Source organism: Stegodyphus dumicola, chromosome X2 (assembly GCF_044657685.1).
Source record: "Stegodyphus dumicola isolate Sdum_Otavi_A_Nest chromosome X2, ASM4465768v1".
Lineage (NCBI taxonomy): Eukaryota > Metazoa > Arthropoda > Arachnida > Araneae > Eresidae > Stegodyphus > Stegodyphus dumicola.
Genome location: NC_140781.1, coordinates 91,380,552 through 91,395,024, shown reverse-complemented (window position 1 = coordinate 91,395,024; position 14,473 = coordinate 91,380,552). Strand labels below are relative to the sequence as shown.

Genomic DNA, 14,473 nt, shown 5'->3' with positions numbered 1-14,473 from the left:
TAAGTAAGCATCTTATTCGGCCAACACTTGGCATGGATCTGATTAGACATACGCATACATAAAACATAAAAGTTTCAGAAAAGGCTTACCTTTTACGAGAAGCTTATAGGTAATATTCTTATTTAAGCTGACGTATTACAATTATTCATACAGGAAATAAACTTCTAAAGCTGTTAAAATTTGGAGTGAACAGGAATAGTTTGATATTTTTAAGAACATCTTACTAGAACTCTTCATTTTTCAGAAAAACATGCAATATTTTTGCAAAGTAATTGATTTTCGTTTATCGCCTTTAATTTTTCCCTGATTTGGAAGATGAATGTCTATATATTACCATTCTAAGTCAAATATGCTGGTAATATTAGTTTGGTCGACGCTTGTTAAAACGATCATTTCATTACAATGAATCTTACAAAGGTCAGTAGTTGATGAGAGTATTAAATAAATTTTCGCAATGTCGATCATTCAATGTATCTCATTTCTGTGTGATGCGAAAGGTTAAAAATAAATTTGCAACGACTGTTCATTACCTTGTTAATCATATCGAAGAAGATTTTAATACCAGTATTAGTAATCTTCACCTTAATCACACGTTTTATTTGCGAGAAAATTTGACATGTGGCAATAATATAAAATCACTTCCTGAAACTAGGAATTCTGAGAGTTCTAGCAAACAGCTTCCAGTTTTTTCCGGAATTCTCCTAAGAATTTCTTTGGTTCTGGCGAACAATAGGGGATCCTGATATACAGTGCCTTTATTTTTTTCCACTTTTCACACACGCTCGATCCAGAAATTTAAAACTTTTCACACAATTAGCCTGAGCACCAGTGTTTCACCCGTTACTACTAATGATTTGAAAGCACTCGTCTGGGAAGGAAGAAAAGAAGTATGAGCAGTTTTTTTTTTTTTTTTTCGTTTTGTATTCAGATTTGTTTTCAGTTAAAATTCTGATTGATGCACATAACACAGTGGTAGAACTTGTTTTCTGTATTTCCAAAGGTCCCTTAACGTATTGCATTCATATTTTATTAAAGCCATTTTTTTTTTTTTTAAACATCTAAGTTTAAACATCTAAGTAGAATTCAGCATGAAATGTAAGCCCCCCCCTTATGCCCGGCACACCTTGCGTACCCCTATTTACGCGACTGACATCTATGAGAGCTTAGAATCAAGGGTTTGAAAGAATAAGTACACCTAGGCCTTTTCTTTAGCATTTTTCCTATATCAGATTTATATTTATTCTTTATCTATAAGTTTGTCAGAGGTTTGGTGGAACCCAAAGTAACTAAACTGGCTGGCTTTTGAAGAACTGCACTGTTCCGAAAGATGATGTTATTCTCAAAATTTCTTAAACATCAGCTTATTAAAATAAGAAATTTAAATTGCTTTTCATGTATTCCGCATACATGGATACTCATATATTCCGCATGGGAAAGCAAAGCCTATTAATTCCATACTTAAATAAACTGTAAAACAGCATAATCATGGCAACAACTGGTCTGTTGTGAAATACCGACAATTGACGCATTGCATAACTACCCAGCCAATCGACCTTCAGAATCCTGAGTGAGAAATCTACGTTTTCAAAACAGTGAGGCTTTCACAGTCAATGATTTTTCTTTCTTCTGTCAGGTGCAAGAGAAGTCTGAATGAAGCGCAGCAGTACTTTCCTTTAAAAGGAGTCTTCACGGAGAAGCGTTTCGCAGAATGAACCCCCTAGCTGTATCTCGAAAAAGAATTAATATATTTCATTTGAGATGCTATCGACCTCAAGTAGCATAATCAGCGGTGGTATGAGAAGAAAACAAGTTATGTCTATAGCTAAAGGCGCGAAATAACCCTCTTTTTTTTGCGTTTCTTGTTCAGACTTCAGTGAGTGGAGTGAAGGCCGTCTTCGGACAATCCAATAAAAAGTGTCGCAAGCGGCTTGGCTTCTGGCGGTCGGGTTATTTGTTTTCCCCCTATCTTGCATACTAATTAAGGAAAGCTTTCCCTCTTTGTGGTAATATTAGGCATTCATAATCAACAGCTTATTTGTGAGGTGAAATGTCGTTAATATTTTAAATGTGAAAGTTATCCTTTAGGGTTATAGACCTAAAATGCTGTTCAAATAATAAGGAAGAGGATAAAATTCTATCAGAGTACCATAGATCATTTGGAGCCGAGCAAATAAAATCAAACCGCTGGTTAATCATCATAATTTAAGTATTAGCAGCATAAATGATTTTCGTGTTCTGATTTTTACAACACACTTTATAAGGTAATAAATTGTAATACATTGGGGGTACGCTCAGACCCTCCTGGCCTAAAAAAAAAAAAATAAATAATACAAAATATAAAATATAAATAAGTTACAAATAATACTCAAATATAAAAATGAGGAAAGACATATAACAAACACTCATGAACATGCAAACAAAAATTAACACAAAGGACAACATCAGATAAAAATTCCAATTACACTTCGCTTTGCATTGATAAATTTGAGGACACTTTATAGAGTATTTCTCCCGCTTTCTTAGCATGCCTTCGTGGTGTAGTAGTCAGCACTCTCGGCGCATATTCGAGAGGTTCGAGTCTCAGCGAGGGCATTGCTCATTTTTCACCTCTCCCGCTTCCAAATAACTTAATGTCTGTACAACTTATAGTAAAATTAAAATGCTTCTCTCCTCGAATGTATCATTTTATTATAGGGCTATCACAACGCTTTCGTAAAACATAATTATCAAGGCTAGTGTCTCTTCAAACCCGAACTAAAAAGGAATACAAACCCGAACAAATTCAATTGTTTCGTAAAACATAATTATCAAGGCTAGTGTCTCTTCAAACCCGAACAAATAGGATTTAATATTCTCCCAACCTCCAGTGGCCTGGCACTTGCCGCTTTGACATTCACCAACGATTGACTGTACCCATCGATTACAGGACTGTTCCATGACTAAGAAAGTTACCTAAGGTGCCTAACTAGAGGCAGGCTAGGCGGACAAAGGGGCATTGTTTTTGCATGGTAGCTCAAATACCCCAACTCTGTGCAGCATTATTTCTCCCAAAGACAGTGGTGGAGAAGTCAGCCTCAACTAAGCGCCATATCATCCGAGTTGGCACTGCGTAGTAATAATCTTATTTCTTTATCTTAGAATTTAGTGATTCCCAACACTCTCAGCTCACCAGCGGCCGAGTGGAAAAACCGCTGAACAGGGATAGTTCGGCACGGATTCGAGCCCAAACGAATGGTTTAGCTGCATGGGAGTTTTCATGGCTTTCCTCAAGCGTAACGCACTTTGTGTAACTAACGTGACTACGAAGAAGTTTTCCCTCATATGTTTGGCACGAAGGCATTACTTCCCTTAGGCAGATAAGCCCTTGTATGCTTAGCCATAATCCAAATAAACTAACACGGCACAACATTTTCATTTAACCGACTGTGATCTTGCGACAATATACGAATTTGTATTTTGAACTATTATTATTATTAATGTAGTGCCGATCGCTTGGAGCTGTGTAGAAATCCAGATCACGAACCTTATGAGACATAGACTAACCCAGTGGGCGGGGCGCGCGTCACCGACATGTCCGCAAGAAAGAGTAGGGACGATCTGGTTTACTTTAACACTGAAACCTATGGCGTTTATATCACATCACTGTTTTTAATTATTAAATTTGATATGTTGTATATCGATGAGATTATGAAAGTCACAGATTTTTTTCAAATAGGATTTAATATATCTCATTAAAGCAGTTTTTACTGCATTTCGCGCATTTTTTTCACGCGTAATTCTTGTACATAAATCTTTACTTTGGTAAAACGGTAAAAACTCTTAAGCAAAAAATTTATGAACGTAATTTTGCGTAAAAATAAAGTAAAATTAAATAAGATTGGTAGTACGTGATGCTTTGAAATAAATAAGGTAAAATTAAACAAGATCTGATAATTTTTTTTTTTTAATTTAATGAACATTTTCAGGCAGTGATTTTCAAAACTATAATAAAATTACAAAACAATCATTTATTTGATTATATCATCATTAAATTATTAACATTAAAGTGGATTATTTATTTTAGTAATTTATAAAATTCGGAGCATAAAATTTTCTGAGTGTAATAAATGGAAAATAAAAGATAAAATAAAATCTAGAAGCACTCAGATTTTATATTACGCCCTAAAGGAACCTTTTTTTAACATTTTGTGTGTTACCTATATTTATTGAATATCATGTTCTTCGCCCGTAAACCACATACCATTTGAGAACAGCATATCTTGCGAATTTCCGCACTGGAGATAAAAATGTTATTTTCCATACAGTGTTACGATTGCTCGCTTTGAACTCGTTGAGTTTGTTAATCAAAAATTCTTTAAAGTTTTACAAATTCGAAATTCGGCCGTCCAGATGCCCATGTTCGGGTGGAGGATTACATTATTCAAAATTTGATGGCTCTAGATACCTTCGTTTTTCTCACAGTGCGAGAAACATACATGTATCCATGCAGATTCTTCATTATTTAATTTCTTTAAATATAATACAGGGCGATAATATTTGTTAACAACAATTTGCAAGGAGACACGGGCATTTATAGTGAAACAGCGCAAAATGCCGCTTCGAGCTAATAAATTAAATTAACAGTAAATAATAAAAATCTTAGGCAGAACTAAAAATAAATTAAAAAAAATAATCACTATAAAATACAAGCAAAATTAATTATTACGGTTAAATACAATTTTAATATTAGAATTAAATGTATAAAAATTAAGATGTCAAAAGTGTTTATCACTATGATGTATTATGAAATATACTTGAAATAAAACTCTTTAGAGAAATTGTGCTATAATACTCATGTAATTTAAAAAAAGCAGCACAATTTAGAATTATAAACAAACTTTCAAAAATTCGTTTTTAAATATTTTAGTATTTTTTACTTATTTACACCAATAAAAAACATAAAAATTGCAAGAGAAAATTGCTTGTTTGAAATTTTCTATTAGTTCAGATTTAAAATATTATTTTCTAGAAGAAGTAGTTACAAGTTTCCTTACAGCATAGGAAAAACTAAAAAAATATCCAGTCTTGAAAGCATGCAATAGCTTTATAATTATTTGGAACGCTAATTATACTTGATAAATATGCTAAATTGTTAAAAATCAATCTCAATTTCAAAAATAGAAATATGTAGAAATTCTAATTTGTGAAATGAGGCGCTACAACCAGCTTTTTCTTGACAATTATACACGCTGCAATAGGCAACCACTGTTAAAATTTCTGCAAGTTGTCCCTACTCCTCCTGATGTGATCAAGGTGACAGCAGGGAACGCGTCAGACGATGAAGAAAACCTATTTGGGTTGGTCTATTTCTTAAAGGTACATGCTCTTCTACTACAAGCTCCGAAGGCGCCAAGCAAAATTAGGGAAATTACAGTTTTGAGATGATTGACGTGGGAGCAGAGACGCTGCTTCTGTTTAAAACGAACTTGGATGAATCATTACTTTTTTAATTCTCGTAAATGTTAAATTTATGTAATAATCGTTTGTATAATTGAAATGTCTTTCGTTAATTAATTTGTTCATCGTTTATTCCCCACAAAAATTTACTTCTCGGCCATCCGAGGGTGGACTGGCCCTCCAGGACACTTTAATATTATATTCATACTTCTCTGTTCAGGAGAAGTGTTTGCTTTACATGTACTGCAAAATTGCTCAAAACGTGGCTTAGAGTCGACAAACCACTACACATATCATCTTTAAAATGCGACTGTCTGTTTTCCTGTTTAGATTTCGCTATTCGTATTTATGAAATACTGATTCTAACAAATATGATGCTTAAACATAAGTAATTTTGCTACTTTTTTAATATATACGTTAAAATGCAATTTTAAATACGTTAAAAAGCAACTTAAAATTTTGTTTTATTTTTAATGTAGTAGAAATTTGAAACGTATATTCTAAGTCGAGAATTTTCTTGGTACAGCTGAAGGTTCGCACCTATTTTACTTGATATGGTCGAAAGCTCACTTGTGATAAAAATAACTTAACCCATCTCGTCTAAATCCAGTATAAAGGCAATGTAAAATAACCTTACATGATAAAAGGTGTGTTAATAATTGGCTTTCCATCTATAGCTTAAATAAATATGAATCTAGACCATTTCTTATTTTCAAATTAAGACTGGAATCTTTTTTTTAAGTTTGATTAAACATGTATTGGATAGAGGTGATTCTGGTAACAATGCCTTTTCAGTGAAACCGATGTTTTTTAAGTAATAGTCATCATCTTTCATTCAAATCACATTTAAATACTTGTTAATTAATTTGATGAATCGGGTTTATGCAGACAGGTTAATTGGAATTGTCCTTTACATAGGTTTAGTTTTTCTTTTCGTTCTTCTTGTTTTCCAAATTATTATAAATGATGTTTCTGTGTATTTAACAAATTGATTTCTGATAGTGATGCTGTTTCGAAGATTTTCTCCAGTACTTCACATGCACATTCTGTTTTCATTCAGAGATATAGAGTTGCAAGATCATTTTCACTTTTGTTCACTTCCTTGTTTCTCTGTTTCTTCTACATTTTAGGCATGATAGAATTTCTTTCGGCTTGCTGTCGAGTTTCGGCTTGTTGTTGGAATTCTTGTTGGCTATCTTCATTTATTTATAGTTATGAATATCAATAACAATTATAAAGGAAGATACGTCATCTGCATACATAATAAGCATCATAAGATTTACCTTCATTTTCGCTTTCTAATAATTCTCTCCCCTCATTTGCAGGAAAAAAATTACCTTGTAGGGTTCAGTATATGAACTTCTGTTTGAAAACTGGAGTAGCAGGAAACTACACAAGAGAAGGGTTAAAGTGCCCTTTATTAATTCTTTAAAATTAACAATGCGTCAACTCTACGCTAACAAACTTCGCCTTTGATTGGGCGGTAACTGAAAGTCAGATAATGAAACTAAAATTTGAGATATTAACAAGTGATAGAACTAACCTACAGGGCTCAGCGAGATCCCGTAACTTAACCCCCCCTTCGAAACCAGTGGCAGCAATTAAATGCAATTAAGCCACTTGAACCAGCAATAAGCAAACGTACCTACGGCAGATGTGGCGGCTAGAAGCTCTCTCTTATCTCGTACCGAAACTCGGCTTTTAAATACTTTCTTCAAAGTAGAAATTTGCATTCCTTCACGCGTGATACAACATTTAAATATTCTGCCACTGACAATTAAGGCAATGAAGGCTTATAGGAAAGTTTAAAATAAAACTTTAACTTGTTAGTTAAAGTAAATATAAATTCTTACAACTTTAAAGATTGCTTTCTAAAACATCTATGGTCAGTATTACAATCGCACTTTCGTCATCACCAAGTTCAATTTGAAGCCATGATGAATATTCAGTAAAATATTTAGAAGCAAGAAATAACTCGTTTCAATCCTTAAGTATTATTGTTAGCTTATACTGAGGAAATTAGAAACACTTCGTGTTTATGATCACCAGTTATTATGATTTGAACCTGTACGTAGTCCTCAATTTTTTGATAGTTCCGTAGTACTCTTTTCAGTAGTTTCCGTAGAATGGAAACTAATTTTTGTGTATTTAAGCCGAGGGTTTGAATGTTTTAGACCTACACCTTCTGGCAGGTTCGCTTTGCTATTATGTACTACTGCCAGCTCTTGCCAACGTATTAGTCTGATTTTAGCCACTTTGCTCGCCGACGTTTAAATACGCACCGGTAATTACTTGAGCCATCTTATGTAGACTATTTTGTATAGTCCCCGACTACGTTACTTAAATTTAGTGTGTGTGTGTGTGATTATGGTAAAGCCTCGCGGGCTATCTGCCTAAGGGGAGGGATGCCTTCGTGGAAGACTTTCTAAGGGGAACTGGCTCGTATACACGTTACACATGGGGAAAACCAACTTAAATTTAGAATTTGCCATCTTAATTCAAGCTCGCTTGTCAGTCAAGTAGGGTCTGAAGGACACTGACTTAAACTTCTACAGCCTGCACTTAGAAATATCCCGAAGCAGCTATCAATATCATAAGGTTGCCTACTCTATGATGACAGTCCGCATATTTTTGAGTCAGTATTTTATAGTTTTCTTTGCTAATGTCAAAATGAAAGTAATTGTAAAAGCACTTGGTATAACTGATGAAATAAATCACTAAGTGCTGGTCGTTATCACATTCAATCATTTGTGGTCTTGTGGTGTAAATCGCCGATCACCAGAAGACTATTATTCGAATCCCACTAAGGCCCAGCTGATATTTCACATTTCTCTCACCGAAAAGCCTAGCAGTCTTTACACTAGTACTGTTGCATCAATGGCTGAAAAATAAATATGTGTGACTGCATAACGTCAATCATAAGTATGTCCTTATAAGTCATAACGGTCTTTCCAAAGGTGTCCAGCATAATTATCTCGGCAAAGAGCTGCCTTTCACAGCAAATGCCTTGTGTGCCGACACCTTAATTCTAATTTGAAATTATTCTTAATTTAAATTTTACACATTAGTGTTCAACAATACAACCGTTTACTTAAAGTCATCATTTCCCTGATAAGGAATTATTGCACTCCATTGTGCCTTCTAACGGGGTGCATGTAGTTAGTACGTCCAGCTAAAGCAACTGAAAAATTCGTGGTTCGAATCCAAACGAGGGCGCTGTTGATTTCTCCCGTTTTCTAGCTTCAAAACTCATAATAAGTTTTATTACAGTGGTGCTCAGACTGAAGTAGTGGATAAACTCTTCATCAACCAAAATTTGGTCAAATATGTCTCGTGCCTTTTGCCAGCCGCTTTTAAATGAGGAAAAACGTAAAAAGGTATCGCAGTCCCTCGTACGCGTTCTGGTGGTGCAAGTGGTTAGCAAACTTAGGTCGTAACTGGAAGATACGTATGGTAGGAGACTGAGTTATAGTAAAGTAAATAGAGCTAATTTTTTTAACTTTAAATATGATATTTTAAAACTATTCTTAATGTGTTTCAGAGTTTGAACTTAACAGTCATTATTTCTTTTTAAAATATGCATATTTCTAGCTCTTCGTACCTTATTTTCTGTGCTCTTGTAACTACCGTCATGTAATTTATTAGAGAGAGATATCCCGCGAATGATTCGTGAAATCACATCGAAACATCGGCAACCTTTTATCCAAAGGAAGCGAAAAATTGCTGCAGAGATTTTGATTCTTATATAAATATCTATGATTGCAAATATATTACACAGTCAGTGTTTTCATTTTCATTCATTAAGTTCCTATTCTGTATTTCGATATTTCGATACAAGTATGAAAAAGGAAGGTGTTTGAATTAACATTCATGAAGATTAACACCATAGATTCAACTCAAATCGCATTTAACGTATAAGGATTTTTTTGCGAGGGGGAGGCATTTTTTAATTAGTTTTTAGTACTACATTTAGCACTTTTTAATTAAAGAAATAAGTCGAATTTGCGGCTTTTCTCTTTGCAAAATAATGCTACTTTTCTACCTAAACTATTGACTGCTGCTCTCTCTGACGTTGTAAAGGATGGAGTGCGGCGTAAAATTACGAGTTTAACAAATTTGTAATATGATAATGAAAAACGATGCTTCCTGTTTGGTCACCATTACAAGTTTATACATGGAATATACCGGAGAAAAGTTACAAATCAGTTTGTTATAAATTAGCAGTTTTGGAAAGACTGAATTGATTAACAGCCGTAGTAATGAAGCGGACGCGATCTTCAAGTTGTCTTCCAATAATGAAATAGTTATCAGAAATCAGTCTACAACAGATAGGAGATAAGAATGCTTTATGTCAGCCAACTTTACAGCCAAAGACGGGAAAAGAAAATTAATTTATTACTTTCGCTGGAGGAAGAATGCTTAATTTGCGTTCTGTATTGAGATATTTCGTTTCTTCTTTATTCCTTTCCATTTAAGGGGAAAATTACATTAAAATATGTAAACTTCTCCTTCTTTTCTAAATGAAATCTAATAAAATATTTTGCTTCCAAAAATTTGGTTTATTTGTGTCGATCTATTATCAATTTTGGTAGTCACCATGCTTACAGATTAAACCTTCAAAAGCGGGTGTTGGTATTCTGAACATTCTTGTATCATAGGATCCCCCAAAATGAAGAAAATTATAGAATATGTTTACAAACTAATTTTTTTCATAACTCCCGGTTTTTATTGGGGGGGGAGGAGAATATAAGAAATTTTAAACCTTGTTTTTTGATTAGAATACAAAATATTAACGGTCATGTAAAATAATGTTCAATTTTATATCCCGGCACTCCCTGGTGTTTTGCTGATACTGTACACTCGGCTTCCAGATCTTTAAACACCGTGTTTTCATTAGTTTGTAGAATCATTAGACTTTCTAAAGCAGGAGAAGGAAAAAATATGGAATGCTCTTTCTGGGACTCGAACCTGGACCTCTCGAATACGCGCCGAGTGTGCTATCGTTACAGCACGAAGGCATGCTGGAAGGAGGGAGAAAATACCTTATATACTCCCCCTTTTAAAGGCGACTGCGGATTAGGAGATTCAATTGCCAATCCTGGTGGTGAGGAATTACTGTTCACTACCTTTTAGTTTGGGAGCCACTGTGGAGACATTAGTTGTTGTATTTTTAATGCTGGAGGCGAGGAAAATATTCAATGCTTTCGAGAAAACTTTTGGCTCGCCACATATTTAGAGCGCCCTCATGCCGCACTGACGCTTTGCATTTACAAACATCCATGTCTTCTCCGGAATTCGAATCGCAAGTCCTCCGGTACAGCACTCAGCGTCGCTAACCACTATATCGGTTGGGCGGATCCACTTACATCTGCTTAGATAATTTCTTACTAATGTGTATTTAAATGCGAAGCTAATTAAGGAACTGAAAATACAGGGTGTTTATAAATTTTTTATAAATACGTTCGAATTCCAATTTCTTTGGAGGCGATCTGAAAAAATGCTGTCAACAGAGGAAGGAATAGTCATTTGTTGTTTGTGCCTGTACACGTGGATTAACGTATCAACAGGTGCAGGAGAACTTCTCCCTCAAATCCAGGAAACAAGCCCCTACCAAAGCAGCTATTAAAACCTTGGTAAATAAATTCAAGCGAACTAGTAGTATTAAAGATGAAGACCGTTTTGGGAGACCTTCGATAACGCCAGAAGCTGAGCAAAGCGTACAAAAAGCGATTACGCGTAACCCCCAGGCATCTACACGACGACTCATAGAACTGTTTGGAAAACTCTGCGCTGTCATTTAAACAAGGATACCTACCACATTCAAACTGTTCATAAACTTGAAGCCGAGGACTATGCAGCTCGGCAAGCCATGTGTTATGATTTGTTGGAAGCTGTGGATAATGAGAACTTAATGGAAAATTTTCTCTTTAGTGACGAAGCCACATTCCATCTCAGCGGCCATGTTAATAGGCATAATTGCCGAATGAGGGCTGAGAACAACCAAACGTGTTACATGAATCTCAGGGAGACACACCTAAAGCTAATGTATGGATTGGAATAACTAAGCTCTGTGGACCTTTCATGTTTGCAGAAAGGACCATCACTGGAGAAAGTTATCTCGATATATTGCAACAATATCTTGAGTCACGGCTAGTATCAGATGGCATTATTGACACTGTTGTCTATCAACAGGATGGGACACCTCCCCATTTTGCTATTATTGTGCGTAATTATCTTAATGAAATTTTTCCTGATAGGTGGATTGGTCGTGGTTCTTAACGGCTTTGGGCTCCACAATCCAGACTTAACTCCCCTAGACTTTTTCGTATGGGGTTTTGTCAAGTCCAAAGTGTACCGAATGAAGACTGGCAGCACTGAAAAATTAAAACATTTGAATTACGGCTGCAACAGCTGAAATTACACCAATAACTTTTACATAAGGTGTTCCAGAGTGTATCGGAATGGTGGCAATTGTGCCTAGACAACTCGGGGGGGGGGAATTGCATTAATTTAGAGTTATGTTATGTTGCATTTTCATGTAAATAATTTATATTTCAGAATAAAGCCTTTTTAAGGGAAAATGTGTAGAGACTTTATAAATGCCCTGTATATTCCACGCTAAGAACTTGTTGTTGCCTATTGACAAAAGTCCGCATTTTAAAAAATTTGATTTTCTTTTAAATAGGCTTCTTTCCTTCTCGTATTTCATTTAAATGGAATTAAGCTGTAGATTACTTTTAGTTTGTGCATATTTTGAGAAACTCAATATAAATCAGTGATAGGACTATATAAACTACAACACTATAAAAATAATAGAGAAATTCTAGTTTAAAATTAATTTTTTTTCAAGTTTCTCAGCTGAAAATATTTGTTCGGTATCTTTTTCCCCAAATTCGACATGTGACAAATTGCTATCTCCTCGAAATACATTTGCTGTAAAACAAATATATGAGCAACTGTTTTTTTTAATCAATCAGCTTGATTACGTCTGGAAGTTTTAATTGTATGCTCTTTTCTTACAATAAAATAATGCTATAATACGTTTGCAAAATATTGTCTTCCTATTTCAAATGCTATATTTGAGTACGAGTTTCAACAAGAAAAATCGTGTGAAAAACATGATTATTTTAAAATTTTGATTACGAATCTGGCAATTTCTTGAAGTCATAAAAGACATTCTATGATTGTGGAGTATTTTTGTTAACACATATCCACCATAGAAAGTCCTTACATGGGTATTATTTAAAACCTAGTTTGGATGTACCAATGAAGTTTGGTGTCAAATTTAAGCATTATTTCATTTTTCAGCATATTTACTGTTTAAATCGTTATCCAAATGATGTTGAACTAGATTTACCTAAAAATTATTGCTTATTAGTAAACGCTTTATAATGTTTTAGCAGTTTTCTGTTTGACGCTGAAATAGTTATTCATGTTTTTTATTCCCTTCCTGATAAGTTCATTTTAATTCGATTCACAGCTTTGCTTTAATTCTTGTTTTTTGCCTTTAAGGGAATTAATGATTTAAAATGGATATGAATAGGATTTTGAATAGATATTTCCATTTTTAGTTTTGAATAAAGGAAACAAATTTCTATTGCAGTATCAAAAATCTGTAAAAAATAATAAGAAATGAAATAATTCATATATTAATCCATTATCGATTAAGCGATTATATTAGAATTTCATCGAATAAATTTATCTAGTTTCAGTTTTTGCTTACTACAATGCTTTTCTTTCTGATGTTTTTCAATCTTTTAGATCTATCAGTAGCCGAACTGATTATGTTTATAATGGCTTCGACTCCGAACGAAACCATAAGACTGCGTTCTTTATTAACTATGTATTAGTTAACTATCTTTTTTAATCAAAATTTATCAGAGACAATAATCCTGATCCAGTGGAAAATATGTTGCGCATTTATCAGATATCATCAGCCCTTTCCTTGCTCTGAAAAATAGACCAATGCTCTGAAAAGTAGACCAATGCTTTTAGTTGCCTGGAAGGTGAAATCCACAAGATAAAAGTCATGTGTAGGGAAAGTGGAAATGGACTTGGATTCAGCAATCCAATTAGGCCGAAGTGTAGAAAGCATGTGCAGTTGTGTTAAGGATTGAAATTTTAATTTCGAGTGAGTTTCGATTCTCAATGCATTTGATTGGATAATTAATACTGCTGTAAAATTATTATTGGCTGTTTGAGTCTTAGTTCTATTTTACGTCACCCACGTTATGCAAGAGTTATAAGACATGGATAAGTTTCGAAATGAAGCAAAGCAGAAGAAGCTTATTATTTTTAGAATACAGAGACGATATATCAAATTAAAATTAAGCATCAAGGGGCTATTGCTAATTTAAATTATAACTTATAGTTACAGTTCACACATTTTTTTTGTCTTACATATTTATATATTGCATCCAGGTTGTTGGAAAATTTGTTACCTCTTAGCTAAGTCTTGTCTTTTTAAAAAAATTATTATTATTATTATTATCATCACGAGTATTGTTTCCTTTATCTGATTTATTATATGAAATATTTATAAGCTGAAAATGGAATTTTTTAAGTTTATTTTACTCTAAATATATTTATAAGTAGCATTGTTAAAAATGAAACTGCCCTCTCAGCTATTCCTCCCCCTCCCCCCAAAAAAACAAGCTTGGCCATGAGTTATCCGAAATGGTTCTACCGTAATGAGATCCATATCATTTGAGTGAGATGAAATTTTATTTCGCTCAGGTATATTTTGCTAGGGTATATTATTCAAGTTTTTTCCTCATCCTCACCCTCACATCCCTGTTGCTACCACTGCAGCCCTTATCATTGGTCTTTTATACTGATTTTATAAAATGCTGAAAATTTCTGTTGAAAATTATCACGATTTAAAATTTTTAAACTGTTGCAGTTGAAATTAATTAATTCTTACACATTTCTTCATATTCACGAATACCATCTCTCTATATGTGAATTACTCCAGTTATGCCAGGCTTTATCCTATCATTTCAAATAAATGTATTAAATTTATAAACACTTTACAACC

The 14,473-nt window shown here is 34.0% G+C and overlaps 1 protein-coding gene across 2 annotated transcripts in view; it reads left to right on the top strand.

Moving 5' to 3' along the window:
• LOC118201163 (uncharacterized) overlaps positions 1-14,473 on the top strand; it is an 86,092-nt gene that overhangs the window by 21,339 nt on the left and 50,280 nt on the right. The gene's annotated exons all lie outside the window — the stretch shown is intronic.